The sequence below is a fragment of the Misgurnus anguillicaudatus genome, chromosome 6 (assembly GCF_027580225.2).
Source record: "Misgurnus anguillicaudatus chromosome 6, ASM2758022v2, whole genome shotgun sequence".
Lineage (NCBI taxonomy): Eukaryota > Metazoa > Chordata > Actinopteri > Cypriniformes > Cobitidae > Misgurnus > Misgurnus anguillicaudatus.
Genome location: NC_073342.2, coordinates 1,323,602 through 1,350,263, shown reverse-complemented (window position 1 = coordinate 1,350,263; position 26,662 = coordinate 1,323,602). Strand labels below are relative to the sequence as shown.

The following is a 26,662-nucleotide window of genomic DNA, read 5'->3' as shown; positions in this document are numbered from 1 at the left end:
CTTTTGGAACAGGCAAACCTTGTACGTTGGCATTTAGCCACGATTGTGCTGAAATCCCACAGTGTATGTCCGGCTTTAGCGTTACAACCGTGGTGGGCAACGTCGGCCCTGTAATGCTGCAGTACTGCAGATTTTATTTCCAACCCTGATAAAACCTAGTTTTGTAGTTTTCAGCCGACCCTTTAGACCTTAATTAGCCACAGAGCTACGATAAGAGCTGAAGATAAATTCTGCAGGAATGCGGCACTCCAGGAATGACGTTGCCTACACCTGCGTTACAAGGTTCCAGGACGAACTTTGCGTCAGAAACATTAGCACGCCGCTGCAAGCATGTGGGCTTTTTCTAAGGGGGCACCCGGATTTGAACCGGGGACCTCTTGATCTGCAGTCAAATGCTCTACCACTGAGCTATACCCCCGTGAAACCAACACCACGCTGAAGAATTGAAAAAGCTTCACGTGTTGTACGTCGCAGCAATTAAAGCCATCGTGAGAATGTCCAAGTGAACGTGGGACGTCTCTATCTGCTGTTAAATGCTCTAGCACTGACCTATACAAATTGTGGTAGAGACAACGTATGCTTTCAACCATTCTGCTTATGTTTCCAGTTGTTATGATTCCTGTACTGTACTGTTCCACTTACACTGAACATCAACAAAGGCAACCCCTCAACCTAGTCTTTACCACTTTCTAGACAGTAGGCACGTAGGATGGACTTTAGAGTCTGAAAACACTCAAGTGCCCCCTGAGAATCTGGATTCAAAATGCAGAGTGCTAACAGTAACAGCCTTGAAGTTATTAGTATCTTGCCACCGCTTGCCGTATAATGTCATGCAGTAAACTGGAAGAGTTATTTGAGAAAGTTCCACCACGTTTGAACCCGGATCACTGGAGTCAGCCGACAGAGTTCTGCTTCACGCAAAAGTTTTGGCCTCCAGCATTACATGTTTTTTGCAGGAGGGCTTGAAATTGTGGCTTATACGCCTTGGTTGCAGTTGCAGTTCAAAGGTAACGACAAACGACGAGGATGGGATTCGAACCCACGCGTGCAGAGCACAATGGATTAGCAGTCCATCGCCTTAACCACTCGGCCACCTCGTCCTTGGAACCGCATCCTTTGGGCATTTCCCTAATCCTAACCGACCAGCAAGTACATAGCAGCTTGTGTCAAGTTGAATCAACTGTTGAGGTAATGAAATGCTATCTTTTAGAAAGCGTTCATATCAGCCTAATGGAAGTTAAAGGCGTTAAGAGAACTGTGGATTAGCAATCCATCGCCTTAGACATGTTTAGAAATCATAAAAAGGACTGACCTTTAAATGATAGGGGTTTTTTTCAAAATTGTTTTCAACAGATTTCAACATGAAACAGGCGAAAACCATTCAAGACTTTACGTAAAGGGAACAAGAGGTTTTCGTTGACCTAAATTGCTGGGTAATGTAGACTGAACTTTAAAACCCTCACCCGCCCTAAGTTTAACTCTCACAAACCGACGATCGGGTTCGCAAACTGATTTAACTGTTCACGTAATTAAATCAATGTGGCTTAAACCCTTTCACATCTCTAACAAAGCGTTTATTTCAGAGGAACCGAGAACCTTTCGCGTGTGAGGCGAGCGTGTTAACCACTACACCATAGAAACCTGCTCATTTGGATTCTTCGGTTGTTTTGATTGATTCGGCCACACATTTTCTCTTTCTGTGCAACACTCCCCAAAGGGGCAATGCTTTTCGCACACTTGCGAGCAGGCCACCTGTCGTGTGTGAGGCGGAAACCTACCACTGTGTGTAACTTTGAAAGTGCTTCATGGCACTTCATGGTAAAGTGCATCACGAAAGAAGTTTGACCTGGCTTTGTATCAAAAGGCACATGCTGTTTCTGCTCGGTTTTGAACCGAGGACCTTTCGCGTGTGAGGCGAATGTGAAAACCACTACACTACAGAAACCTGCCTCTCACGGTCCCTGGTTGTTTGAACAGATTCTGCCACATATTTTCTCTGTACGCCACACATTTTAAAGGGAAAACCCCTAACGGTCGTTTAAAGTAACCGCACATACTGTATGAGAAAGGCGACGCATTTGCTGGGAATGCATGTATGTTTCTTTTGGAACAGGCAAACCTTGTACGTTGGCATTTAGCCACGATTGTGCTGAAATCCCACAGTGTATGTCCGGCTTTAGCGTTACAACCGTGGTGGGCAACGTCGGCCCTGTAATGCTGCAGTACTGCAGATTTTATTTCCAACCCTGATAAAACCTAGTTTTGTAGTTTTCAGCCGACCCTTTAGACCTTAATTAGCCACAGAGCTACGATAAGAGCTGAAGATAAATTCTGCAGGAATGCGGCACTCCAGGAATGACGTTGCCTACACCTGCGTTACAAGGTTCCAGGACGAACTTTGCGTCAGAAACATTAGCACGCCGACCTACCGCTGCAAGCATGTGGGCTTTTTCTAAGGGGGCACCCGGATTTGAACCGGGGACCTCTTGATCTGCAGTCAAATGCTCTACCACTGAGCTATACCCCCGTGAAACCAACACCACGCTGAAGAATTGAAAAAGCTTCACGTGTTGTACGTCGCAGCAATTAAAGCCATCGTGAGAATGTCCAAGTGAACGTGGGACGTCTCTATCTGCTGTTAAATGCTCTAGCACTGACCTATACAAATTGTGGTAGAGACAATGTATGCTTTCAACCATTCTGCTTATGTTTCCAGTTGTTATGATTCCTGTACTGTACTGTTCCACTTACACTGAACATCAACAAAGGCAACCCCTCAACCTAGTCTTTACCACTTTCTAGACAGTAGGCACGTAGGATGGACTTTAGAGTCTGAAAACACTCAAGTGCCCCCTGAGAATCTGGATTCAAAATGCAGAGTGCTAACAGTAACAGCCTTGAAGTTATTAGTATCTTGCCACCGCTTGCCGTATAATGTCATGCAGTAAACTGGAAGAGTTATTTGAGAAAGTTCCACCACGTTTGAACCCGGATCACTGGAGTCAGCCGACAGAGTTCTGCTTCACGCAAAAGTTTTGGCCTCCAGCATTACATGTTTTTTGCAGGAGGGCTTGAAATTGTGGCTTATACGCCTTGGTTGCAGTTGCAGTTCAAAGGTAACGACAAACGACGAGGATGGGATTCGAACCCACGCGTGCAGAGCACAATGGATTAGCAGTCCATCGCCTTAACCACTCGGCCACCTCGTCCTTGGAACCGCATCCTTTGGGCATTTCCCTAATCCTAACCGACCAGCAAGTACATAGCAGCTTGTGTCAAGTTGAATCAACTGTTGAGGTAATGAAATGCTATCTTTTAGAAAGCGTTCATATCAGCCTAATGGAAGTTAAAGGCGTTAAGAGAACTGTGGATTAGCAATCCATCGCCTTAGACATGTTTAGAAATCATAAAAAGGACTGACCTTTAAATGATAGGGGTTTTTTTCAAAATTGTTTTCAACAGATTTCAACATGAAACAGGCGAAAACCATTCAAGACTTTACGTAAAGGGAACAAGAGGTTTTCGTTGACCTAAATTGCTGGGTAATGTAGACTGAACTTTAAAACCCTCACCCGCCCTAAGTTTAACTCTCACAAACCGACGATCGGGTTCGCAAACTGATTTAACTGTTCACGTAATTAAATCAATGTGGCTTAAACCCTTTCACATCTCTAACAAAGCGTTTATTTCAGAGGAACCGAGAACCTTTCGCGTGTGAGGCGAGCGTGTTAACCACTACACCATAGAAACCTGCTCATTTGGATTCTTCGGTTGTTTTGATTGATTCGGCCACACATTTTCTCTTTCTGTGCAACACTCCCCAAAGGGGCAATGCTTTTCGCACACTTGCGAGCAGGCCACCTGTCGCGTGTGAGGCGGAAACCTACCACTGTGTGTAACTTTGAAAGTGCTTCATGGCACTTCATGGTAAAGTGCATCACGAAAGAAGTTTGACCTGGCTTTGTATCAAAAGGCACATGCTGTTTCTGCTCGGTTTCGAACCGAGGACCTTTCGCGTGTGAGGCGAATGTGATAACCACTACACTACAGAAACCTGCCTCTCACGGTCCCTGGTTGTTTGAACAGATTCTGCCACATATTTTCTCTGTACGCCACACATTTTAAAGGGAAAACCCCTAACGGTCGTTTAAAGTAACCGCACATACTGTATGAGAAAGGCGACGCATTTGCTGGGAATGCATGTATGTTTCTTTTGGAACAGGCAAACCTTGTACGTTGGCATTTAGCCACGATTGTGCTGAAATCCCACAGTGTATGTCCGGCTTTAGCGTTACAACCGTGGTGGGCAACGTCGGCCCTGTAATGCTGCAGTACTGCAGATTTTATTTCCAACCCTGATAAAACCTAGTTTTGTAGTTTTCAGCCGACCCTTTAGACCTTAATTAGCCACAGAGCTACGATAAGAGCTGAAGATAAATTCTGCAGGAATGCGGCACTCCAGGAATGACGTTGCCTACACCTGCGTTACAAGGTTCCAGGACGAACTTTGCGTCAGAAACATTAGCACGCCGACCTACCGCTGCAAGCATGTGGGCTTTTTCTAAGGGGGCACCCGGATTTGAACCGGGGACCTCTTGATCTGCAGTCAAATGCTCTACCACTGAGCTATACCCCCGTGAAACCAACACCACGCTGAAGAATTGAAAAAGCTTCACGTGTTGTACGTCGCAGCAATTAAAGCCATCGTGAGAATGTCCAAGTGAACGTGGGACGTCTCTATCTGCTGTTAAATGCTCTAGCACTGACCTATACAAATTGTGGTAGAGACAATGTATGCTTTCAACCATTCTGCTTATGTTTCCAGTTGTTATGATTCCTGTACTGTACTGTTCCACTTACACTGAACATCAACAAAGGCAACCCCTCAACCTAGTCTTTACCACTTTCTAGACAGTAGGCACGTAGGATGGACTTTAGAGTCTGAAAACACTCAAGTGCCCCCTGAGAATCTGGATTCAAAATGCAGAGTGCTAACAGTAACAGCCTTGAAGTTATTAGTATCTTGCCACCGCTTGCCGTATAATGTCATGCAGTAAACTGGAAGAGTTATTTGAGAAAGTTCCACCACGTTTGAACCCGGATCACTGGAGTCAGCCGACAGAGTTCTGCTTCACGCAAAAGTTTTGGCCTCCAGCATTACATGTTTTTTGCAGGAGGGCTTGAAATTGTGGCTTATACGCCTTGGTTGCAGTTGCAGTTCAAAGGTAACGACAAACGACGAGGATGGGATTCGAACCCACGCGTGCAGAGCACAATGGATTAGCAGTCCATCGCCTTAACCACTCGGCCACCTCGTCCTTGGAACCGCATCCTTTGGGCATTTCCCTAATCCTAACCGACCAGCAAGTACATAGCAGCTTGTGTCAAGTTGAATCAACTGTTGAGGTAATGAAATGCTATCTTTTAGAAAGCGTTCATATCAGCCTAATGGAAGTTAAAGGCGTTAAGAGAACTGTGGATTAGCAATCCATCGCCTTAGACATGTTTAGAAATCATAAAAAGGACTGACCTTTAAATGATAGGGGTTTTTTTCAAAATTGTTTTCAACAGATTTCAACATGAAACAGGCGAAAACCATTCAAGACTTTACGTAAAGGGAACAAGAGGTTTTCGTTGACCTAAATTGCTGGGTAATGTAGACTGAACTTTAAAACCCTCACCCGCCCTAAGTTTAACTCTCACAAACCGACGATCGGGTTCGCAAACTGATTTAACTGTTCACGTAATTAAATCAATGTGGCTTAAACCCTTTCACATCTCTAACAAAGCGTTTATTTCAGAGGAACCGAGAACCTTTCGCGTGTGAGGCGAGCGTGTTAACCACTACACCATAGAAACCTGCTCATTTGGATTCTTCGGTTGTTTTGATTGATTCGGCCACACATTTTCTCTTTCTGTGCAACACTCCCCAAAGGGGCAATGCTTTTCGCACACTTGCGAGCAGGCCACCTGTCGCGTGTGAGGCGGAAACCTACCACTGTGTGTAACTTTGAAAGTGCTTCATGGCACTTCATGGTAAAGTGCATCACGAAAGAAGTTTGACCTGGCTTTGTATCAAAAGGCACATGCTGTTTCTGCTCGGTTTCGAACCGAGGACCTTTCGCGTGTGAGGCGAATGTGATAACCACTACACTACAGAAACCTGCCTCTCACGGTCCCTGGTTGTTTGAACAGATTCTGCCACATATTTTCTCTGTACGCCACACATTTTAAAGGGAAAACCCCTAACGGTCGTTTAAAGTAACCGCACATACTGTATGAGAAAGGCGACGCATTTGCTGGGAATGCATGTATGTTTCTTTTGGAACAGGCAAACCTTGTACGTTGGCATTTAGCCACGATTGTGCTGAAATCCCACAGTGTATGTCCGGCTTTAGCGTTACAACCGTGGTGGGCAACGTCGGCCCTGTAATGCTGCAGTACTGCAGATTTTATTTCCAACCCTGATAAAACCTAGTTTTGTAGTTTTCAGCCGACCCTTTAGACCTTAATTAGCCACAGAGCTACGATAAGAGCTGAAGATAAATTCTGCAGGAATGCGGCACTCCAGGAATGACGTTGCCTACACCTGCGTTACAAGGTTCCAGGACGAACTTTGCGTCAGAAACATTAGCACGCCGACCTACCGCTGCAAGCATGTGGGCTTTTTCTAAGGGGGCACCCGGATTTGAACCGGGGACCTCTTGATCTGCAGTCAAATGCTCTACCACTGAGCTATACCCCCGTGAAACCAACACCACGCTGAAGAATTGAAAAAGCTTCACGTGTTGTACGTCGCAGCAATTAAAGCCATCGTGAGAATGTCCAAGTGAACGTGGGACGTCTCTATCTGCTGTTAAATGCTCTAGCACTGACCTATACAAATTGTGGTAGAGACAACGTATGCTTTCAACCATTCTGCTTATGTTTCCAGTTGTTATGATTCCTGTACTGTACTGTTCCACTTACACTGAACATCAACAAAGGCAACCCCTCAACCTAGTCTTTACCACTTTCTAGACAGTAGGCACGTAGGATGGACTTTAGAGTCTGAAAACACTCAAGTGCCCCCTGAGAATCTGGATTCAAAATGCAGAGTGCTAACAGTAACAGCCTTGAAGTTATTAGTATCTTGCCACCGCTTGCCGTATAATGTCATGCAGTAAACTGGAAGAGTTATTTGAGAAAGTTCCACCACGTTTGAACCCGGATCACTGGAGTCAGCCGACAGAGTTCTGCTTCACGCAAAAGTTTTGGCCTCCAGCATTACATGTTTTTTGCAGGAGGGCTTGAAATTGTGGCTTATACGCCTTGGTTGCAGTTGCAGTTCAAAGGTAACGACAAACGACGAGGATGGGATTCGAACCCACGCGTGCAGAGCACAATGGATTAGCAGTCCATCGCCTTAACCACTCGGCCATCTCGTCCTTGGAACCGCATCCTTTGGGCATTTCCCTAATCCTAACCGACCAGCAAGTACATAGCAGCTTGTGTCAAGTTGAATCAACTGTTGAGGTAATGAAATGCTATCTTTTAGAAAGCGTTCATATCAGCCTAATGGAAGTTAAAGGCGTTAAGAGAACTGTGGATTAGCAATCCATCGCCTTAGACATGTTTAGAAATCATAAAAAGGACTGACCTTTAAATGATAGGGTTTTTTTTCAAAATTGTTTTCAACAGATTTCAACATGAAACAGGCGAAAACCATTCAAGACTTTACGTAAAGGGAACAAGAGGTTTTCGTTGACCTAAATTGCTGGGTAATGTAGACTGAACTTTAAAACCCTCACCCGCCCTAAGTTTAACTCTCACAAACCGACGATCGGGTTCGCAAACTGATTTAACTGTTCACGTAATTAAATCAATGTGGCTTAAACCCTTTCACATCTCTAACAAAGCGTTTATTTCAGAGGAACCGAGAACCTTTCGCGTGTGAGGCGAGCGTGTTAACCACTACACCATAGAAACCTGCTCATTTGGATTCTTCGGTTGTTTTGATTGATTCGGCCACACATTTTCTCTTTCTGTGCAACACTCCCCAAAGGGGCAATGCTTTTCGCACACTTGCGAGCAGGCCACCTGTCGCGTGTGAGGCGGAAACCTACCACTGTGTGTAACTTTGAAAGTGCTTCATGGCACTTCATGGTAAAGTGCATCACGAAAGAAGTTTGACCTGGCTTTGTATCAAAAGGCACATGCTGTTTCTGCTCGGTTTCGAACCGAGGACCTTTCGCGTGTGAGGCGAATGTGATAACCACTACACTACAGAAACCTGCCTCTCACGGTCCCTGGTTGTTTGAACAGATTCTGCCACATATTTTCTCTGTACGCCACACATTTTAAAGGGAAAACCCCTAACGGTCGTTTAAAGTAACCGCACATACTGTATGAGAAAGGCGACGCATTTGCTGGGAATGCATGTATGTTTCTTTTGGAACAGGCAAACCTTGTACGTTGGCATTTAGCCACGATTGTGCTGAAATCCCACAGTGTATGTCCGGCTTTAGCGTTACAACCGTGGTGGGCAACGTCGGCCCTGTAATGCTGCAGTACTGCAGATTTTATTTCCAACCCTGATAAAACCTAGTTTTGTAGTTTTCAGCCGACCCTTTAGACCTTAATTAGCCACAGAGCTACGATAAGAGCTGAAGATAAATTCTGCAGGAATGCGGCACTCCAGGAATGACGTTGCCTACACCTGCGTTACAAGGTTCCAGGACGAACTTTGCGTCAGAAACATTAGCACGCCGCTGCAAGCATGTGGGCTTTTTCTAAGGGGGCACCCGGATTTGAACCGGGGACCTCTTGATCTGCAGTCAAATGCTCTACCACTGAGCTATACCCCCGTGAAACCAACACCACGCTGAAGAATTGAAAAAGCTTCACGTGTTGTACGTCGCAGCAATTAAAGCCATCGTGAGAATGTCCAAGTGAACGTGGGACGTCTCTATCTGCTGTTAAATGCTCTAGCACTGACCTATACAAATTGTGGTAGAGACAACGTATGCTTTCAACCATTCTGCTTATGTTTCCAGTTGTTATGATTCCTGTACTGTACTGTTCCACTTACACTGAACATCAACAAAGGCAACCCCTCAACCTAGTCTTTACCACTTTCTAGACAGTAGGCACGTAGGATGGACTTTAGAGTCTGAAAACACTCAAGTGCCCCCTGAGAATCTGGATTCAAAATGCAGAGTGCTAACAGTAACAGCCTTGAAGTTATTAGTATCTTGCCACCGCTTGCCGTATAATGTCATGCAGTAAACTGGAAGAGTTATTTGAGAAAGTTCCACCACGTTTGAACCCGGATCACTGGAGTCAGCCGACAGAGTTCTGCTTCACGCAAAAGTTTTGGCCTCCAGCATTACATGTTTTTTGCAGGAGGGCTTGAAATTGTGGCTTATACGCCTTGGTTGCAGTTGCAGTTCAAAGGTAACGACAAACGACGAGGATGGGATTCGAACCCACGCGTGCAGAGCACAATGGATTAGCAGTCCATCGCCTTAACCACTCGGCCACCTCGTCCTTGGAACCGCATCCTTTGGGCATTTCCCTAATCCTAACCGACCAGCAAGTACATAGCAGCTTGTGTCAAGTTGAATCAACTGTTGAGGTAATGAAATGCTATCTTTTAGAAAGCGTTCATATCAGCCTAATGGAAGTTAAAGGCGTTAAGAGAACTGTGGATTAGCAATCCATCGCCTTAGACATGTTTAGAAATCATAAAAAGGACTGACCTTTAAATGATAGGGGTTTTTTTCAAAATTGTTTTCAACAGATTTCAACATGAAACAGGCGAAAACCATTCAAGACTTTACGTAAAGGGAACAAGAGGTTTTCGTTGGCCTAAATTGCTGGGTAATGTAGACTGAACTTTAAAACCCTCACCCGCCGTAAGTTTAACTCTCACAAACCGACGATCGGGTTCGCAAACTGATTTAACTGTTCACGTAATTAAATCAATGTGGCTTAAACCCTTTCACATCTCTAACAAAGCGTTTATTTCAGAGGAACCGAGAACCTTTCGCGTGTGAGGCGAGCGTGTTAACCACTACACCATAGAAACCTGCTCATTTGGATTCTTCGGTTGTTTTGATTGATTCGGCCACACATTTTCTCTTTCTGTGCAACACTCCCCAAAGGGGCAATGCTTTTCGCACACTTGCGAGCAGGCCACCTGTCGCGTGTGAGGCGGAAACCTACCACTGTGTGTAACTTTGAAAGTGCTTCATGGCACTTCATGGTAAAGTGCATCACGAAAGAAGTTTGACCTGGCTTTGTATCAAAAGGCACATGCTGTTTCTGCTCGGTTTCGAACCGAGGACCTTTCGCGTGTGAGGCGAATGTGATAACCACTACACTACAGAAACCTGCCTCTCACGGTCCCTGGTTGTTTGAACAGATTCTGCCACATATTTTCTCTGTACGCCACACATTTTAAAGGGAAAACCCCTAACGGTCGTTTAAAGTAACCGCACATACTGTATGAGAAAGGCGACGCATTTGCTGGGAATGCATGTATGTTTCTTTTGGAACAGGCAAACCTTGTACGTTGGCATTTAGCCACGATTGTGCTGAAATCCCACAGTGTATGTCCGGCTTTAGCGTTACAACCGTGGTGGGCAACGTCGGCCCTGTAATGCTGCAGTACTGCAGATTTTATTTCCAACCCTGATAAAACCTAGTTTTGTAGTTTTCAGCCGACCCTTTAGACCTTAATTAGCCACAGAGCTACGATAAGAGCTGAAGATAAATTCTGCAGGAATGCAGCACTCCAGGAATGACGTTGCCTACACCTGCGTTACAAGGTTCCAGGACGAACTTTGCGTCAGAAACATTAGCACGCCGACCTACCGCTGCAAGCATGTGGGCTTTTTCTAAGGGGGCACCCGGATTTGAACCGGGGACCTCTTGATCTGCAGTCAAATGCTCTACCACTGAGCTATACCCCCGTGAAACCAACACCACGCTGAAGAATTGAAAAAGCTTCACGTGTTGTACGTCGCAGCAATTAAAGCCATCGTGAGAATGTCCAAGTGAACGTGGGACGTCTCTATCTGCTGTTAAATGCTCTAGCACTGACCTATACAAATTGTGGTAGAGACAACGTATGCTTTCAACCATTCTGCTTATGTTTCCAGTTGTTATGATTCCTGTACTGTACTGTTCCACTTACACTGAACATCAACAAAGGCAACCCCTCAACCTAGTCTTTACCACTTTCTAGACAGTAGGCACGTAGGATGGACTTTAGAGTCTGAAAACACTCAAGTGCCCCCTGAGAATCTGGATTCAAAATGCAGAGTGCTAACAGTAACAGCCTTGAAGTTATTAGTATCTTGCCACCGCTTGCCGTATAATGTCATGCAGTAAACTGGAAGAGTTATTTGAGAAAGTTCCACCACGTTTGAACCCGGATCACTGGAGTCAGCCGACAGAGTTCTGCTTCACGCAAAAGTTTTGGCCTCCAGCATTACATGTTTTTTGCAGGAGGGCTTGAAATTGTGGCTTATACGCCTTGGTTGCAGTTGCAGTTCAAAGGTAACGACAAACGACGAGGATGGGATTCGAACCCACGCGTGCAGAGCACAATGGATTAGCAGTCCATCGCCTTAACCACTCGGCCACCTCGTCCTTGGAACCGCATCCTTTGGGCATTTCCCTAATCCTAACCGACCAGCAAGTACATAGCAGCTTGTGTCAAGTTGAATCAACTGTTGAGGTAATGAAATGCTATCTTTTAGAAAGCGTTCATATCAGCCTAATGGAAGTTAAAGGCGTTAAGAGAACTGTGGATTAGCAATCCATCGCCTTAGACATGTTTAGAAATCATAAAAAGGACTGACCTTTAAATGATAGGGTTTTTTTTCAAAATTGTTTTCAACAGATTTCAACATGAAACAGGCGAAAACCATTCAAGACTTTACGTAAAGGGAACAAGAGGTTTTCGTTGACCTAAATTGCTGGGTAATGTAGACTGAACTTTAAAACCCTCACCCGCCCTAAGTTTAACTCTCACAAACCGACGATCGGGTTCGCAAACTGATTTAACTGTTCACGTAATTAAATCAATGTGGCTTAAACCCTTTCACATCTCTAACAAAGCGTTTATTTCAGAGGAACCGAGAACCTTTCGCGTGTGAGGCGAGCGTGTTAACCACTACACCATAGAAACCTGCTCATTTGGATTCTTCGGTTGTTTTGATTGATTCGGCCACACATTTTCTCTTTCTGTGCAACACTCCCCAAAGGGGCAATGCTTTTCGCACACTTGCGAGCAGGCCACCTGTCGCGTGTGAGGCGGAAACCTACCACTGTGTGTAACTTTGAAAGTGCTTCATGGCACTTCATGGTAAAGTGCATCACGAAAGAAGTTTGACCTGGCTTTGTATCAAAAGGCACATGCTGTTTCTGCTCGGTTTCGAACCGAGGACCTTTCGCGTGTGAGGCGAATGTGATAACCACTACACTACAGAAACCTGCCTCTCACGGTCCCTGGTTGTTTGAACAGATTCTGCCACATATTTTCTCTGTACGCCACACATTTTAAAGGGAAAACCCCTAACGGTCGTTTAAAGTAACCGCACATACTGTATGAGAAAGGCGACGCATTTGCTGGGAATGCATGTATGTTTCTTTTGGAACAGGCAAACCTTGTACGTTGGCATTTAGCCACGATTGTGCTGAAATCCCACAGTGTATGTCCGGCTTTAGCGTTACAACCGTGGTGGGCAACGTCGGCCCTGTAATGCTGCAGTACTGCAGATTTTATTTCCAACCCTGATAAAACCTAGTTTTGTAGTTTTCAGCCGACCCTTTAGACCTTAATTAGCCACAGAGCTACGATAAGAGCTGAAGATAAATTCTGCAGGAATGCGGCACTCCAGGAATGACGTTGCCTACACCTGCGTTACAAGGTTCCAGGACGAACTTTGCGTCAGAAACATTAGCACGCCGCTGCAAGCATGTGGGCTTTTTCTAAGGGGGCACCCGGATTTGAACCGGGGACCTCTTGATCTGCAGTCAAATGCTCTACCACTGAGCTATACCCCCGTGAAACCAACACCACGCTGAAGAATTGAAAAAGCTTCACGTGTTGTACGTCGCAGCAATTAAAGCCATCGTGAGAATGTCCAAGTGAACGTGGGACGTCTCTATCTGCTGTTAAATGCTCTAGCACTGACCTATACAAATTGTGGTAGAGACAACGTATGCTTTCAACCATTCTGCTTATGTTTCCAGTTGTTATGATTCCTGTACTGTACTGTTCCACTTACACTGAACATCAACAAAGGCAACCCCTCAACCTAGTCTTTACCACTTTCTAGACAGTAGGCACGTAGGATGGACTTTAGAGTCTGAAAACACTCAAGTGCCCCCTGAGAATCTGGATTCAAAATGCAGAGTGCTAACAGTAACAGCCTTGAAGTTATTAGTATCTTGCCACCGCTTGCCGTATAATGTCATGCAGTAAACTGGAAGAGTTATTTGAGAAAGTTCCACCACGTTTGAACCCAGATCACTGGAGTCAGCCGACAGAGTTCTGCTTCACGCAAAAGTTTTGGCCTCCAGCATTACATGTTTTTTGCAGGAGGGCTTGAAATTGTGGCTTATACGCCTTGGTTGCAGTTGCAGTTCAAAGGTAACGACAAACGACGAGGATGGGATTCGAACCCACGCGTGCAGAGCACAATGGATTAGCAGTCCATCGCCTTAACCACTCGGCCACCTCGTCCTTGGAACCGCATCCTTTGGGCATTTCCCTAATCCTAACCGACCAGCAAGTACATAGCAGCTTGTGTCAAGTTGAATCAACTGTTGAGGTAATGAAATGCTATCTTTTAGAAAGCGTTCATATCAGCCTAATGGAAGTTAAAGGCGTTAAGAGAACTGTGGATTAGCAATCCATCGCCTTAGACATGTTTAGAAATCATAAAAAGGACTGACCTTTAAATGATAGGGGTTTTTTTCAAAATTGTTTTCAACAGATTTCAACATGAAACAGGCGAAAACCATTCAAGACTTTACGTAAAGGGAACAAGAGGTTTTCGTTGGCCTAAATTGCTGGGTAATGTAGACTGAACTTTAAAACCCTCACCCGCCGTAAGTTTAACTCTCACAAACCGACGATCGGGTTCGCAAACTGATTTAACTGTTCACGTAATTAAATCAATGTGGCTTAAACCCTTTCACATCTCTAACAAAGCGTTTATTTCAGAGGAACCGAGAACCTTTCGCGTGTGAGGCGAGCGTGTTAACCACTACACCATAGAAACCTGCTCATTTGGATTCTTCGGTTGTTTTGATTGATTCGGCCACACATTTTCTCTTTCTGTGCAACACTCCCCAAAGGGGCAATGCTTTTCGCACACTTGCGAGCAGGCCACCTGTCGTGTGTGAGGCGGAAACCTACCACTGTGTGTAACTTTGAAAGTGCTTCATGGCACTTCATGGTAAAGTGCATCACGAAAGAAGTTTGACCTGGCTTTGTATCAAAAGGCACATGCTGTTTCTGCTCGGTTTCGAACCGAGGACCTTTCGCGTGTGAGGCGAATGTGATAACCACTACACTACAGAAACCTGCCTCTCACGGTCCCTGGTTGTTTGAACAGATTCTGCCACATATTTTCTCTGTACGCCACACATTTTAAAGGGAAAACCCCTAACGGTCGTTTAAAGTAACCGCACATACTGTATGAGAAAGGCGACGCATTTGCTGGGAATGCATGTATGTTTCTTTTGGAACAGGCAAACCTTGTACGTTGGCATTTAGCCACGATTGTGCTGAAATCCCACAGTGTATGTCCGGCTTTAGCGTTACAACCGTGGTGGGCAACGTCGGCCCTGTAATGCTGCAGTACTGCAGATTTTATTTCCAACCCTGATAAAACCTAGTTTTGTAGTTTTCAGCCGACCCTTTAGACCTTAATTAGCCACAGAGCTACGATAAGAGCTGAAGATAAATTCTGCAGGAATGCGGCACTCCAGGAATGACGTTGCCTACACCTGCGTTACAAGGTTCCAGGACGAACTTTGCGTCAGAAACATTAGCACGCCGACCTACCGCTGCAAGCATGTGGGCTTTTTCTAAGGGGGCACCCGGATTTGAACCGGGGACCTCTTGATCTGCAGTCAAATGCTCTACCACTGAGCTATACCCCCGTGAAACCAACACCACGCTGAAGAATTGAAAAAGCTTCACGTGTTGTACGTCGCAGCAATTAAAGCCATCGTGAGAATGTCCAAGTGAACGTGGGACGTCTCTATCTGCTGTTAAATGCTCTAGCACTGACCTATACAAATTGTGGTAGAGACAATGTATGCTTTCAACCATTCTGCTTATGTTTCCAGTTGTTATGATTCCTGTACTGTACTGTTCCACTTACACTGAACATCAACAAAGGCAACCCCTCAACCTAGTCTTTACCACTTTCTAGACAGTAGGCACGTAGGATGGACTTTAGAGTCTGAAAACACTCAAGTGCCCCCTGAGAATCTGGATTCAAAATGCAGAGTGCTAACAGTAACAGCCTTGAAGTTATTAGTATCTTGCCACCGCTTGCCGTATAATGTCATGCAGTAAACTGGAAGAGTTATTTGAGAAAGTTCCACCACGTTTGAACCCGGATCACTGGAGTCAGCCGACAGAGTTCTGCTTCACGCAAAAGTTTTGGCCTCCAGCATTACATGTTTTTTGCAGGAGGGCTTGAAATTGTGGCTTATACGCCTTGGTTGCAGTTGCAGTTCAAAGGTAACGACAAACGACGAGGATGGGATTCGAACCCACGCGTGCAGAGCACAATGGATTAGCAGTCCATCGCCTTAACCACTCGGCCACCTCGTCCTTGGAACCGCATCCTTTGGGCATTTCCCTAATCCTAACCGACCAGCAAGTACATAGCAGCTTGTGTCAAGTTGAATCAACTGTTGAGGTAATGAAATGCTATCTTTTAGAAAGCGTTCATATCAGCCTAATGGAAGTTAAAGGCGTTAAGAGAACTGTGGATTAGCAATCCATCGCCTTAGACATGTTTAGAAATCATAAAAAGGACTGACCTTTAAATGATAGGGGTTTTTTTCAAAATTGTTTTCAACAGATTTCAACATGAAACAGGCGAAAACCATTCAAGACTTTACGTAAAGGGAACAAGAGGTTTTCGTTGGCCTAAATTGCTGGGTAATGTAGACTGAACTTTAAAACCCTCACCCGCCGTAAGTTTAACTCTCACAAACCGACGATCGGGTTCGCAAACTGATTTAACTGTTCACGTAATTAAATCAATGTGGCTTAAACCCTTTCACATCTCTAACAAAGCGTTTATTTCAGAGGAACCGAGAACCTTTCGCGTGTGAGGCGAGCGTGTTAACCACTACACCATAGAAACCTGCTCATTTGGATTCTTCGGTTGTTTTGATTGATTCGGCCACACATTTTCTCTTTCTGTGCAACACTCCCCAAAGGGGCAATGCTTTTCGCACACTTGCGAGCAGGCCACCTGTCGCGTGTGAGGCGGAAACCTACCACTGTGTGTAACTTTGAAAGTGCTTCATGGCACTTCATGGTAAAGTGCATCACGAAAGAAGTTTGACCTGGCTTTGTATCAAAAGGCACATGCTGTTTCTGCTCGGTTTCGAACCGAGGACCTTTCGCGTGTGAGGCGAATGTGATAACCACTACACTACAGAAACCTGCCTCTCACGGTCCCTGGTTGTTTGAACAGATTCTGCCACATATTTTCTCTGTACGCCACACATTTTAAAGGGAAAACCCCTAACGGTCGTTTAAAGTAACCGCACATACTGTATGAGAAAGGCGACGCATTTGCTGGGAATGCATGTATGTTTCTTTTGGAACAGGCAAACCTTGTACGTTGGCATTTAGCCACGATTGTGCTGAAATCCCACAGTGTATGTCCGGCTTTAGCGTTACAACCGTGGTGGGCAACGTCGGCCCTGTAATGCTGCAGTACTGCAGATTTTATTTCCAACCCTGATAAAACCTAGTTTTGTAGTTTTCAGCCGACCCTTTAGACCTTAATTAGCCACAGAGCTACGATAAGAGCTGAAGATAAATTCTGCAGGAATGCGGCACTCCAGGAATGACGTTGCCTACACCTGCGTTACAAGGTTCCAGGACGAACTTTGCGTCAGAAACATTAGCACGCCGACCTACCGCTGCAAGCATGTGGGCTTTTTCTAAGGGGGCACCCGGATTTGAACCGGGGACCTCTTGATCTGCAGTCAAATGCTCTACCACTGAGCTATACCCCCGTGAAACCAACACCACGCTGAAGAATTGAAAAAGCTTCACGTGTTGTACGTCGCAGCAATTAAAGCCATCGTGAGAATGTCCAAGTGAACGTGGGACGTCTCTATCTGCTGTTAAATGCTCTAGCACTGACCTATACAAATTGTGGTAGAGACAACGTATGCTTTCAACCATTCTGCTTATGTTTCCAGTTGTTATGATTCCTGTACTGTACTGTTCCACTTACACTGAACATCAACAAAGGCAACCCCTCAACCTAGTCTTTACCACTTTCTAGACAGTAGGCACGTAGGATGGACTTTAGAGTCTGAAAACACTCAAGTGCCCCCTGAGAATCTGGATTCAAAATGCAGAGTGCTAACAGTAACAGCCTTGAAGTTATTAGTATCTTGCCACCGCTTGCCGTATAATGTCATGCAGTAAACTGGAAGAGTTATTTGAGAAAGTTCCACCACGTTTGAACCCGGATCACTGGAGTCAGCCGACAGAGTTCTGCTTCACGCAAAAGTTTTGGCCTCCAGCATTACATGTTTTTTGCAGGAGGGCTTGAAATTGTGGCTTATACGCCTTGGTTGCAGTTGCAGTTCAAAGGTAACGACAAACGACGAGGATGGGATTCGAACCCACGCGTGCAGAGCACAATGGATTAGCAGTCCATCGCCTTAACCACTCGGCCACCTCGTCCTTGGAACCGCATCCTTTGGGCATTTCCCTAATCCTAACCGACCAGCAAGTACATAGCAGCTTGTGTCAAGTTGAATCAACTGTTGAGGTAATGAAATGCTATCTTTTAGAAAGCGTTCATATCAGCCTAATGGAAGTTAAAGGCGTTAAGAGAACTGTGGATTAGCAATCCATCGCCTTAGACATGTTTAGAAATCATAAAAAGGACTGACCTTTAAATGATAGGGGTTTTTTTCAAAATTGTTTTCAACAGATTTCAACATGAAACAGGCGAAAACCATTCAAGACTTTACGTAAAGGGAACAAGAGGTTTTCGTTGGCCTAAATTGCTGGGTAATGTAGACTGAACTTTAAAACCCTCACCCGCCGTAAGTTTAACTCTCACAAACCGACGATCGGGTTCGCAAACTGATTTAACTGTTCACGTAATTAAATCAATGTGGCTTAAACCCTTTCACATCTCTAACAAAGCGTTTATTTCAGAGGAACCGAGAACCTTTCGCGTGTGAGGCGAGCGTGTTAACCACTACACCATAGAAACCTGCTCATTTGGATTCTTCGGTTGTTTTGATTGATTCGGCCACACATTTTCTCTTTCTGTGCAACACTCCCCAAAGGGGCAATGCTTTTCGCACACTTGCGAGCAGGCCACCTGTCGCGTGTGAGGCGGAAACCTACCACTGTGTGTAACTTTGAAAGTGCTTCATGGCACTTCATGGTAAAGTGCATCACGAAAGAAGTTTGACCTGGCTTTGTATCAAAAGGCACATGCTGTTTCTGCTCGGTTTCGAACCGAGGACCTTTCGCGTGTGAGGCGAATGTGATAACCACTACACTACAGAAACCTGCCTCTCACGGTCCCTGGTTGTTTGAACAGATTCTGCCACATATTTTCTCTGTACGCCACACATTTTAAAGGGAAAACCCCTAACGGTCGTTTAAAGTAACCGCACATACTGTATGAGAAAGGCGACGCATTTGCTGGGAATGCATGTATGTTTCTTTTGGAACAGGCAAACCTTGTACGTTGGCATTTAGCCACGATTGTGCTGAAATCCCACAGTGTATGTCCGGCTTTAGCGTTACAACCGTGGTGGGCAACGTCGGCCCTGTAATGCTGCAGTACTGCAGATTTTATTTCCAACCCTGATAAAACCTAGTTTTGTAGTTTTCAGCCGACCCTTTAGACCTTAATTAGCCACAGAGCTACGATAAGAGCTGAAGATAAATTCTGCAGGAATGCGGCACTCCAGGAATGACATTGCCTACACCTGCGTTACAAGGTTCCAAGACGAACTTTGCGTCAGAAACATTAGCACGCCGACCTACCGCTGCAAGCATGTGGGCTTTTTCTAAGGGGGTTTCCCGGATTTGAACCGGGGACCTCTTGATCTGCAGTCAAATGCTCTACCACTGAGCTATACCCCCGTGAAACCAACACCACGCTGAAGAATTGAAAAAGCTTCACGTGTTGTACGTCGCAGCAATTAAAGCCATCGTGAGAATGTCCAAGTGAACGTGGGACGTCTCTATCTGCTGTTAAATGCTCTAGCACTGACCTATACAAATTGTGGTAGAGACAACGTATGCTTTCAACCATTCTGCTTATGTTTCCAGTTGTTATGATTCCTGTACTGTACTGTTCCACTTACACTGAACATCAACAAAGGCAACCCCTCAACCTAGTCTTTACCACTTTCTAGACAGTAGGCACGTAGGATGGACTTTAGAGTCTGAAAACACTCAAGTGCCCCCTGAGAATCTGGATTCAAAATGCAGAGTGCTAACAGTAACAGCCTTGAAGTTATTAGTATCTTGCCACCGCTTGCCGTATAATGTCATGCAGTAAACTGGAAGAGTTATTTGAGAAAGTTCCACCACGTTTGAACCCGGATCACTGGAGTCAGCCGACAGAGTTCTGCTTCACGCAAAAGTTTTGGCCTCCAGCATTACATGTTTTTTGCAGGAGGGCTTGAAATTGTGGCTTATACGCCTTGGTTGCAGTTGCAGTTCAAAGGTAACGACAAACGACGAGGATGGGATTCGAACCCACGTGTGCAGAGCACAATGGATTAGCAGTCCATCGCCTTAACCACTCGGCCACCTCGTCCTTGGAACCGCATCCTTTGGGCATTTCCCTAATCCTAACCGACCAGCAAGTACATAGCAGCTTGTGTCAAGTTGAATCAACTGTTGAGGTAATGAAATGCTATCTTTTAGAAAGCGTTCATATCAGCCTAATGGAAGTTAAAGGCGTTAAGAGAACTGTGGATTAGCAATCCATCGCCTTAGACATGTTTAGAAATCATAAAAAGGACTAACCTTTAAATGATAGGGGTTTTTTTCAAAATTGTTTTCAACAGATTTCAACATGAAACAGGCGAAAACCATTCAAGACTTTACGTAAAGGGAACAAGAGGTTTTCGTTGGCCTAAATTGCTGGGTAATGTAGACTGAACTTTAAAACCCTCACCCGCCGTAAGTTTAACTCTCACAAACCGACGATCGGGTTCGCAAACTGATTTAACTGTTCACGTAATTAAATCAATGTGGCTTAAACCCTTTCACATCTCTAACAAAGCGTTTATTTCAGAGGAACCGAGAACCTTTCGCGTGTGAGGCGAGCGTGTTAACCACTACACCATAGAAACCTGCTCATTTGGATTCTTCGGTTGTTTTGATTGATTCGGCCACACATTTTCTCTTTCTGTGCAACACTCCCCAAAGGGGCAATGCTTTTCGCACACTTGCGAGCAGGCCACCTGTCGCGTGTGAGGCGGAAACCTACCACTGTGTGTAACTTTGAAAGTGCTTCATGGCACTTCATGGTAAAGTGCATCACGAAAGAAGTTTGACCTGGCTTTGTATCAAAAGGCACATGCTGTTTCTGCTCGGTTTCGAACCGAGGACCTTTCGCGTGTGAGGCGAATGTGATAACCACTACACTACAGAAACCTGCCTCTCACGGTCCCTGGTTGTTTGAACAGATTCTGCCACATATTTTCTCTGTACGCCACACATTTTAAAGGGAAAACCCCTAACGGTCGTTTAAAGTAACCGCACATACTGTATGAGAAAGGCGACGCATTTGCTGGGAATGCATGTATGTTTCTTTTGGAACAGGCAAACCTTGTACGTTGGCATTTAGCCACGATTGTGCTGAAATCCCACAGTGTATGTCCGGCTTTAGCGTTACAACCGTGGTGGGCAACGTCGGCCCTGTAATGCTGCAGTACTGCAGATTTTATTTCCAACCCTGATAAAACCTAGTTTTGTAGTTTTCAGCCGACCCTTTAGACCTTAATTAGCCACAGAGCTACGATAAGAGCTGAAGATAAATTCTGCAGGAATGCGGCACTCCAGGAATGACGTTGCCTACACCTGCGTTACAAGGTTCCAGGACGAACTTTGCGTCAGAAACATTAGCACGCCGACCTACCGCTGCAAGCATGTGGGCTTTTTCTAAGGGGGCACCCGGATTTGAACCGGGGACCTCTTGATCTGCAGTCAAATGCTCTACCACTGAGCTATACCCCCGTGAAACCAACACCACGCTGAAGAATTGAAAAAGCTTCACGTGTTGTACGTCGCAGCAATTAAAGCCATCGTGAGAATGTCCAAGTGAACGTGGGACGTCTCTATCTGCTGTTAAATGCTCTAGCACTGACCTATACAAATTGTGGTAGAGACAACGTATGCTTTCAACCATTCTGCTTATGTTTCCAGTTGTTATGATTCCTGTACTGTACTGTTCCACTTACACTGAACATCAACAAAGGCAACCCCTCAACCTAGTCTTTACCACTTTCTAGACAGTAGGCACGTAGGATGGACTTTAGAGTCTGAAAACACTCAAGTGCCCCCTGAGAATCTGGATTCAAAATGCAGAGTGCTAACAGTAACAGCCTTGAAGTTATTAGTATCTTGCCACCGCTTGCCGTATAATGTCATGCAGTAAACTGGAAGAGTTATTTGAGAAAGTTCCACCACGTTTGAACCCGGATCACTGGAGTCAGCCGACAGAGTTCTGCTTCACGCAAAAGTTTTGGCCTCCAGCATTACATGTTTTTTGCAGGAGGGCTTGAAATTGTGGCTTATACGCCTTGGTTGCAGTTGCAGTTCAAAGGTAACGACAAACGACGAGGATGGGATTCGAACCCACGCGTGCAGAGCACAATGGATTAGCAGTCCATCGCCTTAACCACTCGGCCACCTCGTCCTTGGAACCGCATCCTTTGGGCATTTCCCTAATCCTAACCGACCAGCAAGTACATAGCAGCTTGTGTCAAGTTGAATCAACTGTTGAGGTAATGAAATGCTATCTTTTAGAAAGCGTTCATATCAGCCTAATGGAAGTTAAAGGCGTTAAGAGAACTGTGGATTAGCAATCCATCGCCTTAGACATGTTTAGAAATCATAAAAAGGACTGACCTTTAAATGATAGGGGTTTTTTTCAAAATTGTTTTCAACAGATTTCAACATGAAACAGGCGAAAACCATTCAAGACTTTACGTAAAGGGAACAAGAGGTTTTCGTTGGCCTAAATTGCTGGGTAATGTAGACTGAACTTTAAAACCCTCACCCGCCGTAAGTTTAACTCTCACAAACCGACGATCGGGTTCGCAAACTGATTTAACTGTTCACGTAATTAAATCAATGTGGCTTAAACCCTTTCACATCTCTAACAAAGCGTTTATTTCAGAGGAACCGAGAACCTTTCGCGTGTGAGGCGAGCGTGTTAACCACTACACCATAGAAACCTGCTCATTTGGATTCTTCGGTTGTTTTGATTGATTCGGCCACACATTTTCTCTTTCTGTGCAACACTCCCCAAAGGGGCAATGCTTTTCGCACACTTGCGAGCAGGCCACCTGTCGCGTGTGAGGCGGAAACCTACCACTGTGTGTAACTTTGAAAGTGCTTCATGGCACTTCATGGTAAAGTGCATCACGAAAGAAGTTTGACCTGGCTTTGTATCAAAAGGCACATGCTGTTTCTGCTCGGTTTCGAACCGAGGACCTTTCGCGTGTGAGGCGAATGTGATAACCACTACACTACAGAAACCTGCCTCTCACGGTCCCTGGTTGTTTGAACAGATTCTGCCACATATTTTCTCTGTACGCCACACATTTTAAAGGGAAAACCCCTAACGGTCGTTTAAAGTAACCGCACATACTGTATGAGAAAGGCGACGCATTTGCTGGGAATGCATGTATGTTTCTTTTGGAACAGGCAAACCTTGTACGTTGGCATTTAGCCACGATTGTGCTGAAATCCCACAGTGTATGTCCGGCTTTAGCGTTACAACCGTGGTGGGCAACGTCGGCCCTGTAATGCTGCAGTACTGCAGATTTTATTTCCAACCCTGATAAAACCTAGTTTTGTAGTTTTCAGCCGACCCTTTAGACCTTAATTAGCCACAGAGCTACGATAAGAGCTGAAGATAAATTCTGCAGGAATGCAGCACTCCAGGAATGACGTTGCCTACACCTGCGTTACAAGGTTCCAGGATGAACTTTGCGTCAGAAACATTAGCACGCCGACCTACCGCTGCAAGCATGTGGGCTTTTTCTAAGGGGGCACCCGGATTTGAACCGGGGACCTCTTGATCTGCAGTCAAATGCTCTACCACTGAGCTATACCCCCGTGAAACCAACACCACGCTGAAGAATTGAAAAAGCTTCACGTGTTGTACGTCGCAGCAATTAAAGCCATCGTGAGAATGTCCAAGTGAACGTGGGACGTCTCTATCTGCTGTTAAATGCTCTAGCACTGACCTATACAAATTGTGGTAGAGACAACGTATGCTTTCAACCATTCTGCTTATGTTTCCAGTTGTTATGATTCCTGTACTGTACTGTTCCACTTACACTGAACATCAACAAAGGCAACCCCTCAACCTAGTCTTTACCACTTTCTAGACAGTAGGCACGTAGGATGGACTTTAGAGTCTGAAAACACTCAAGTGCCCCCTGAGAATCTGGATTCAAAATGCAGAGTGCTAACAGTAACAGCCTTGAAGTTATTAGTATCTTGCCACCGCTTGCCGTATAATGTCATGCAGTAAACTGGAAGAGTTATTTGAGAAAGTTCCACCACGTTTGAACCCGGATCACTGGAGTCAGCCGACAGAGTTCTGCTTCACGCAAAAGTTTTGGCCTCCAGCATTACATGTTTTTTGCAGGAGGGCTTGAAATTGTGGCTTATACGCCTTGGTTGCAGTTGCAGTTCAAAGGTAACGACAAACGACGAGGATGGGATTCGAACCCACGCGTGCAGAGCACAATGGATTAGCAGTCCATCGCCTTAACCACTCGGCCATCTCGTCCTTGGAACCGCATCCTTTGGGCATTTCCCTAATCCTAACCGACCAGCAAGTACATAGCAGCTTGTGTCAAGTTGAATCAACTGTTGAGGTAATGAAATGCTATCTTTTAGAAAGCGTTCATATCAGCCTAATGGAAGTTAAAGGCGTTAAGAGAACTGTGGATTAGCAATCCATCGCCTTAGACATGTTTAGAAATCATAAAAAGGACTGACCTTTAAATGATAGGGTTTTTTTTCAAAATTGTTTTCAACAGATTTCAACATGAAACAGGCGAAAACCATTCAAGACTTTACGTAAAGGGAACAAGAGGTTTTCGTTGACCTAAATTGCTGGGTAATGTAGACTGAACTTTAAAACCCTCACCCGCCCTAAGTTTAACTCTCACAAACCGACGATCGGGTTCGCAAACTGATTTAACTGTTCACGTAATTAAATCAATGTGGCTTAAACCCTTTCACATCTCTAACAAAGCGTTTATTTCAGAGGAACCGAGAACCTTTCGCGTGTGAGGCGAGCGTGTTAACCACTACACCATAGAAACCTGCTCATTTGGATTCTTCGGTTGTTTTGATTGATTCGGCCACACATTTTCTCTTTCTGTGCAACACTCCCCAAAGGGGCAATGCTTTTCGCACACTTGCGAGCAGGCCACCTGTCGCGTGTGAGGCGGAAACCTACCACTGTGTGTAACTTTGAAAGTGCTTCATGGCACTTCATGGTAAAGTGCATCACGAAAGAAGTTTGACCTGGCTTTGTATCAAAAGGCACATGCTGTTTCTGCTCGGTTTCGAACCGAGGACCTTTCGCGTGTGAGGCGAATGTGATAACCACTACACTACAGAAACCTGCCTCTCACGGTCCCTGGTTGTTTGAACAGATTCTGCCACATATTTTCTCTGTACGCCACACATTTTAAAGGGAAAACCCCTAACGGTCGTTTAAAGTAACCGCACATACTGTATGAGAAAGGCGACGCATTTGCTGGGAATGCATGTATGTTTCTTTTGGAACAGGCAAACCTTGTACGTTGGCATTTAGCCACGATTGTGCTGAAATCCCACAGTGTATGTCCGGCTTTAGCGTTACAACCGTGGTGGGCAACGTCGGCCCTGTAATGCTGCAGTACTGCAGATTTTATTTCCAACCCTGATAAAACCTAGTTTTGTAGTTTTCAGCCGACCCTTTAGACCTTAATTAGCCACAGAGCTACGATAAGAGCTGAAGATAAATTCTGCAGGAATGCGGCACTCCAGGAATGACGTTGCCTACACCTGCGTTACAAGGTTCCAGGACGAACTTTGCGTCAGAAACATTAGCACGCCGACCTACCGCTGCAAGCATGTGGGCTTTTTCTAAGGGGGCACCCGGATTTGAACCGGGGACCTCTTGATCTGCAGTCAAATGCTCTACCACTGAGCTATACCCCCGTGAAACCAACACCACGCTGAAGAATTGAAAAAGCTTCACGTGTTGTACGTCGCAGCAATTAAAGCCATCGTGAGAATGTCCAAGTGAACGTGGGACGTCTCTATCTGCTGTTAAATGCTCTAGCACTGACCTATACAAATTGTGGTAGAGACAACGTATGCTTTCAACCATTCTGCTTATGTTTCCAGTTGTTATGATTCCTGTACTGTACTGTTCCACTTACACTGAACATCAACAAAGGCAACCCCTCAACCTAGTCTTTACCACTTTCTAGACAGTAGGCACGTAGGATGGACTTTAGAGTCTGAAAACACTCAAGTGCCCCCTGAGAATCTGGATTCAAAATGCAGAGTGCTAACAGTAACAGCCTTGAAGTTATTAGTATCTTGCCACCGCTTGCCGTATAATGTCATGCAGTAAACTGGAAGAGTTATTTGAGAAAGTTCCACCACGTTTGAACCCGGATCACTGGAGTCAGCCGACAGAGTTCTGCTTCACGCAAAAGTTTTGGCCTCCAGCATTACATGTTTTTTGCAGGAGGGCTTGAAATTGTGGCTTATACGCCTTGGTTGCAGTTGCAGTTCAAAGGTAACGACAAACGACGAGGATGGGATTCGAACCCACGCGTGCAGAGCACAATGGATTAGCAGTCCATCGCCTTAACCACTCGGCCACCTCGTCCTTGGAACCGCATCCTTTGGGCATTTCCCTAATCCTAACCGACCAGCAAGTACATAGCAGCTTGTGTCAAGTTGAATCAACTGTTGAGGTAATGAAATGCTATCTTTTAGAAAGCGTTCATATCAGCCTAATGGAAGTTAAAGGCGTTAAGAGAACTGTGGATTAGCAATCCATCGCCTTAGACATGTTTAGAAATCATAAAAAGGACTGACCTTTAAATGATAGGGGTTTTTTTCAAAATTGTTTTCAACAGATTTCAACATGAAACA

The 26,662-nt window shown here is 45.2% G+C and overlaps 38 non-coding genes across 38 annotated transcripts; all 38 read right to left on the bottom strand.

Moving 5' to 3' along the window:
• Positions 1-346: 346 nt before the first annotated feature.
• Positions 347-418, bottom strand: trnac-gca (transfer RNA cysteine (anticodon GCA)). Its single transcript has one exon. It is a non-coding gene; the product is annotated as a tRNA-Cys (tRNA).
• Positions 419-1,018: 600 nt separating this feature from the next.
• Positions 1,019-1,100, bottom strand: trnas-gcu (transfer RNA serine (anticodon GCU)). Its single transcript has one exon. It is a non-coding gene; the product is annotated as a tRNA-Ser (tRNA).
• A 772-nt stretch (positions 1,101-1,872) lies between these two features.
• On the bottom strand, positions 1,873-1,945 carry trnav-cac (transfer RNA valine (anticodon CAC)). The gene has a single exon. It is a non-coding gene; the product is annotated as a tRNA-Val (tRNA).
• A 510-nt stretch (positions 1,946-2,455) lies between these two features.
• trnac-gca (transfer RNA cysteine (anticodon GCA)) lies at positions 2,456-2,527 on the bottom strand. The gene has a single exon. It is a non-coding gene; the product is annotated as a tRNA-Cys (tRNA).
• A 600-nt stretch (positions 2,528-3,127) lies between these two features.
• trnas-gcu (transfer RNA serine (anticodon GCU)) lies at positions 3,128-3,209 on the bottom strand. The gene has a single exon. It is a non-coding gene; the product is annotated as a tRNA-Ser (tRNA).
• A 772-nt stretch (positions 3,210-3,981) lies between these two features.
• On the bottom strand, positions 3,982-4,054 carry trnav-cac (transfer RNA valine (anticodon CAC)). The gene has a single exon. It is a non-coding gene; the product is annotated as a tRNA-Val (tRNA).
• Positions 4,055-4,564: 510 nt separating this feature from the next.
• On the bottom strand, positions 4,565-4,636 carry trnac-gca (transfer RNA cysteine (anticodon GCA)). Its single transcript has one exon. It is a non-coding gene; the product is annotated as a tRNA-Cys (tRNA).
• Positions 4,637-5,236: 600 nt separating this feature from the next.
• On the bottom strand, positions 5,237-5,318 carry trnas-gcu (transfer RNA serine (anticodon GCU)). Its single transcript has one exon. It is a non-coding gene; the product is annotated as a tRNA-Ser (tRNA).
• Positions 5,319-6,090: 772 nt separating this feature from the next.
• Positions 6,091-6,163, bottom strand: trnav-cac (transfer RNA valine (anticodon CAC)). The gene has a single exon. It is a non-coding gene; the product is annotated as a tRNA-Val (tRNA).
• Positions 6,164-6,673: 510 nt separating this feature from the next.
• trnac-gca (transfer RNA cysteine (anticodon GCA)) lies at positions 6,674-6,745 on the bottom strand. Its single transcript has one exon. It is a non-coding gene; the product is annotated as a tRNA-Cys (tRNA).
• Positions 6,746-7,345: 600 nt separating this feature from the next.
• Positions 7,346-7,427, bottom strand: trnas-gcu (transfer RNA serine (anticodon GCU)). The gene has a single exon. It is a non-coding gene; the product is annotated as a tRNA-Ser (tRNA).
• A 772-nt stretch (positions 7,428-8,199) lies between these two features.
• trnav-cac (transfer RNA valine (anticodon CAC)) lies at positions 8,200-8,272 on the bottom strand. Its single transcript has one exon. It is a non-coding gene; the product is annotated as a tRNA-Val (tRNA).
• A 502-nt stretch (positions 8,273-8,774) lies between these two features.
• trnac-gca (transfer RNA cysteine (anticodon GCA)) lies at positions 8,775-8,846 on the bottom strand. The gene has a single exon. It is a non-coding gene; the product is annotated as a tRNA-Cys (tRNA).
• Positions 8,847-9,446: 600 nt separating this feature from the next.
• On the bottom strand, positions 9,447-9,528 carry trnas-gcu (transfer RNA serine (anticodon GCU)). Its single transcript has one exon. It is a non-coding gene; the product is annotated as a tRNA-Ser (tRNA).
• A 772-nt stretch (positions 9,529-10,300) lies between these two features.
• trnav-cac (transfer RNA valine (anticodon CAC)) lies at positions 10,301-10,373 on the bottom strand. Its single transcript has one exon. It is a non-coding gene; the product is annotated as a tRNA-Val (tRNA).
• A 510-nt stretch (positions 10,374-10,883) lies between these two features.
• Positions 10,884-10,955, bottom strand: trnac-gca (transfer RNA cysteine (anticodon GCA)). The gene has a single exon. It is a non-coding gene; the product is annotated as a tRNA-Cys (tRNA).
• Positions 10,956-11,555: 600 nt separating this feature from the next.
• Positions 11,556-11,637, bottom strand: trnas-gcu (transfer RNA serine (anticodon GCU)). Its single transcript has one exon. It is a non-coding gene; the product is annotated as a tRNA-Ser (tRNA).
• A 772-nt stretch (positions 11,638-12,409) lies between these two features.
• trnav-cac (transfer RNA valine (anticodon CAC)) lies at positions 12,410-12,482 on the bottom strand. Its single transcript has one exon. It is a non-coding gene; the product is annotated as a tRNA-Val (tRNA).
• A 502-nt stretch (positions 12,483-12,984) lies between these two features.
• On the bottom strand, positions 12,985-13,056 carry trnac-gca (transfer RNA cysteine (anticodon GCA)). The gene has a single exon. It is a non-coding gene; the product is annotated as a tRNA-Cys (tRNA).
• A 600-nt stretch (positions 13,057-13,656) lies between these two features.
• On the bottom strand, positions 13,657-13,738 carry trnas-gcu (transfer RNA serine (anticodon GCU)). The gene has a single exon. It is a non-coding gene; the product is annotated as a tRNA-Ser (tRNA).
• Positions 13,739-14,510: 772 nt separating this feature from the next.
• trnav-cac (transfer RNA valine (anticodon CAC)) lies at positions 14,511-14,583 on the bottom strand. Its single transcript has one exon. It is a non-coding gene; the product is annotated as a tRNA-Val (tRNA).
• Positions 14,584-15,093: 510 nt separating this feature from the next.
• trnac-gca (transfer RNA cysteine (anticodon GCA)) lies at positions 15,094-15,165 on the bottom strand. The gene has a single exon. It is a non-coding gene; the product is annotated as a tRNA-Cys (tRNA).
• Positions 15,166-15,765: 600 nt separating this feature from the next.
• trnas-gcu (transfer RNA serine (anticodon GCU)) lies at positions 15,766-15,847 on the bottom strand. The gene has a single exon. It is a non-coding gene; the product is annotated as a tRNA-Ser (tRNA).
• A 772-nt stretch (positions 15,848-16,619) lies between these two features.
• trnav-cac (transfer RNA valine (anticodon CAC)) lies at positions 16,620-16,692 on the bottom strand. The gene has a single exon. It is a non-coding gene; the product is annotated as a tRNA-Val (tRNA).
• Positions 16,693-17,202: 510 nt separating this feature from the next.
• trnac-gca (transfer RNA cysteine (anticodon GCA)) lies at positions 17,203-17,274 on the bottom strand. Its single transcript has one exon. It is a non-coding gene; the product is annotated as a tRNA-Cys (tRNA).
• Positions 17,275-17,874: 600 nt separating this feature from the next.
• trnas-gcu (transfer RNA serine (anticodon GCU)) lies at positions 17,875-17,956 on the bottom strand. The gene has a single exon. It is a non-coding gene; the product is annotated as a tRNA-Ser (tRNA).
• A 772-nt stretch (positions 17,957-18,728) lies between these two features.
• On the bottom strand, positions 18,729-18,801 carry trnav-cac (transfer RNA valine (anticodon CAC)). The gene has a single exon. It is a non-coding gene; the product is annotated as a tRNA-Val (tRNA).
• Positions 18,802-19,311: 510 nt separating this feature from the next.
• trnac-gca (transfer RNA cysteine (anticodon GCA)) lies at positions 19,312-19,384 on the bottom strand. The gene has a single exon. It is a non-coding gene; the product is annotated as a tRNA-Cys (tRNA).
• Positions 19,385-19,984: 600 nt separating this feature from the next.
• On the bottom strand, positions 19,985-20,066 carry trnas-gcu (transfer RNA serine (anticodon GCU)). Its single transcript has one exon. It is a non-coding gene; the product is annotated as a tRNA-Ser (tRNA).
• A 772-nt stretch (positions 20,067-20,838) lies between these two features.
• Positions 20,839-20,911, bottom strand: trnav-cac (transfer RNA valine (anticodon CAC)). The gene has a single exon. It is a non-coding gene; the product is annotated as a tRNA-Val (tRNA).
• Positions 20,912-21,421: 510 nt separating this feature from the next.
• On the bottom strand, positions 21,422-21,493 carry trnac-gca (transfer RNA cysteine (anticodon GCA)). Its single transcript has one exon. It is a non-coding gene; the product is annotated as a tRNA-Cys (tRNA).
• A 600-nt stretch (positions 21,494-22,093) lies between these two features.
• On the bottom strand, positions 22,094-22,175 carry trnas-gcu (transfer RNA serine (anticodon GCU)). The gene has a single exon. It is a non-coding gene; the product is annotated as a tRNA-Ser (tRNA).
• Positions 22,176-22,947: 772 nt separating this feature from the next.
• On the bottom strand, positions 22,948-23,020 carry trnav-cac (transfer RNA valine (anticodon CAC)). The gene has a single exon. It is a non-coding gene; the product is annotated as a tRNA-Val (tRNA).
• A 510-nt stretch (positions 23,021-23,530) lies between these two features.
• On the bottom strand, positions 23,531-23,602 carry trnac-gca (transfer RNA cysteine (anticodon GCA)). The gene has a single exon. It is a non-coding gene; the product is annotated as a tRNA-Cys (tRNA).
• A 600-nt stretch (positions 23,603-24,202) lies between these two features.
• On the bottom strand, positions 24,203-24,284 carry trnas-gcu (transfer RNA serine (anticodon GCU)). Its single transcript has one exon. It is a non-coding gene; the product is annotated as a tRNA-Ser (tRNA).
• Positions 24,285-25,056: 772 nt separating this feature from the next.
• On the bottom strand, positions 25,057-25,129 carry trnav-cac (transfer RNA valine (anticodon CAC)). The gene has a single exon. It is a non-coding gene; the product is annotated as a tRNA-Val (tRNA).
• A 510-nt stretch (positions 25,130-25,639) lies between these two features.
• Positions 25,640-25,711, bottom strand: trnac-gca (transfer RNA cysteine (anticodon GCA)). Its single transcript has one exon. It is a non-coding gene; the product is annotated as a tRNA-Cys (tRNA).
• A 600-nt stretch (positions 25,712-26,311) lies between these two features.
• Positions 26,312-26,393, bottom strand: trnas-gcu (transfer RNA serine (anticodon GCU)). The gene has a single exon. It is a non-coding gene; the product is annotated as a tRNA-Ser (tRNA).
• Between the last annotated feature and the right edge of the window lie 269 nt (positions 26,394-26,662).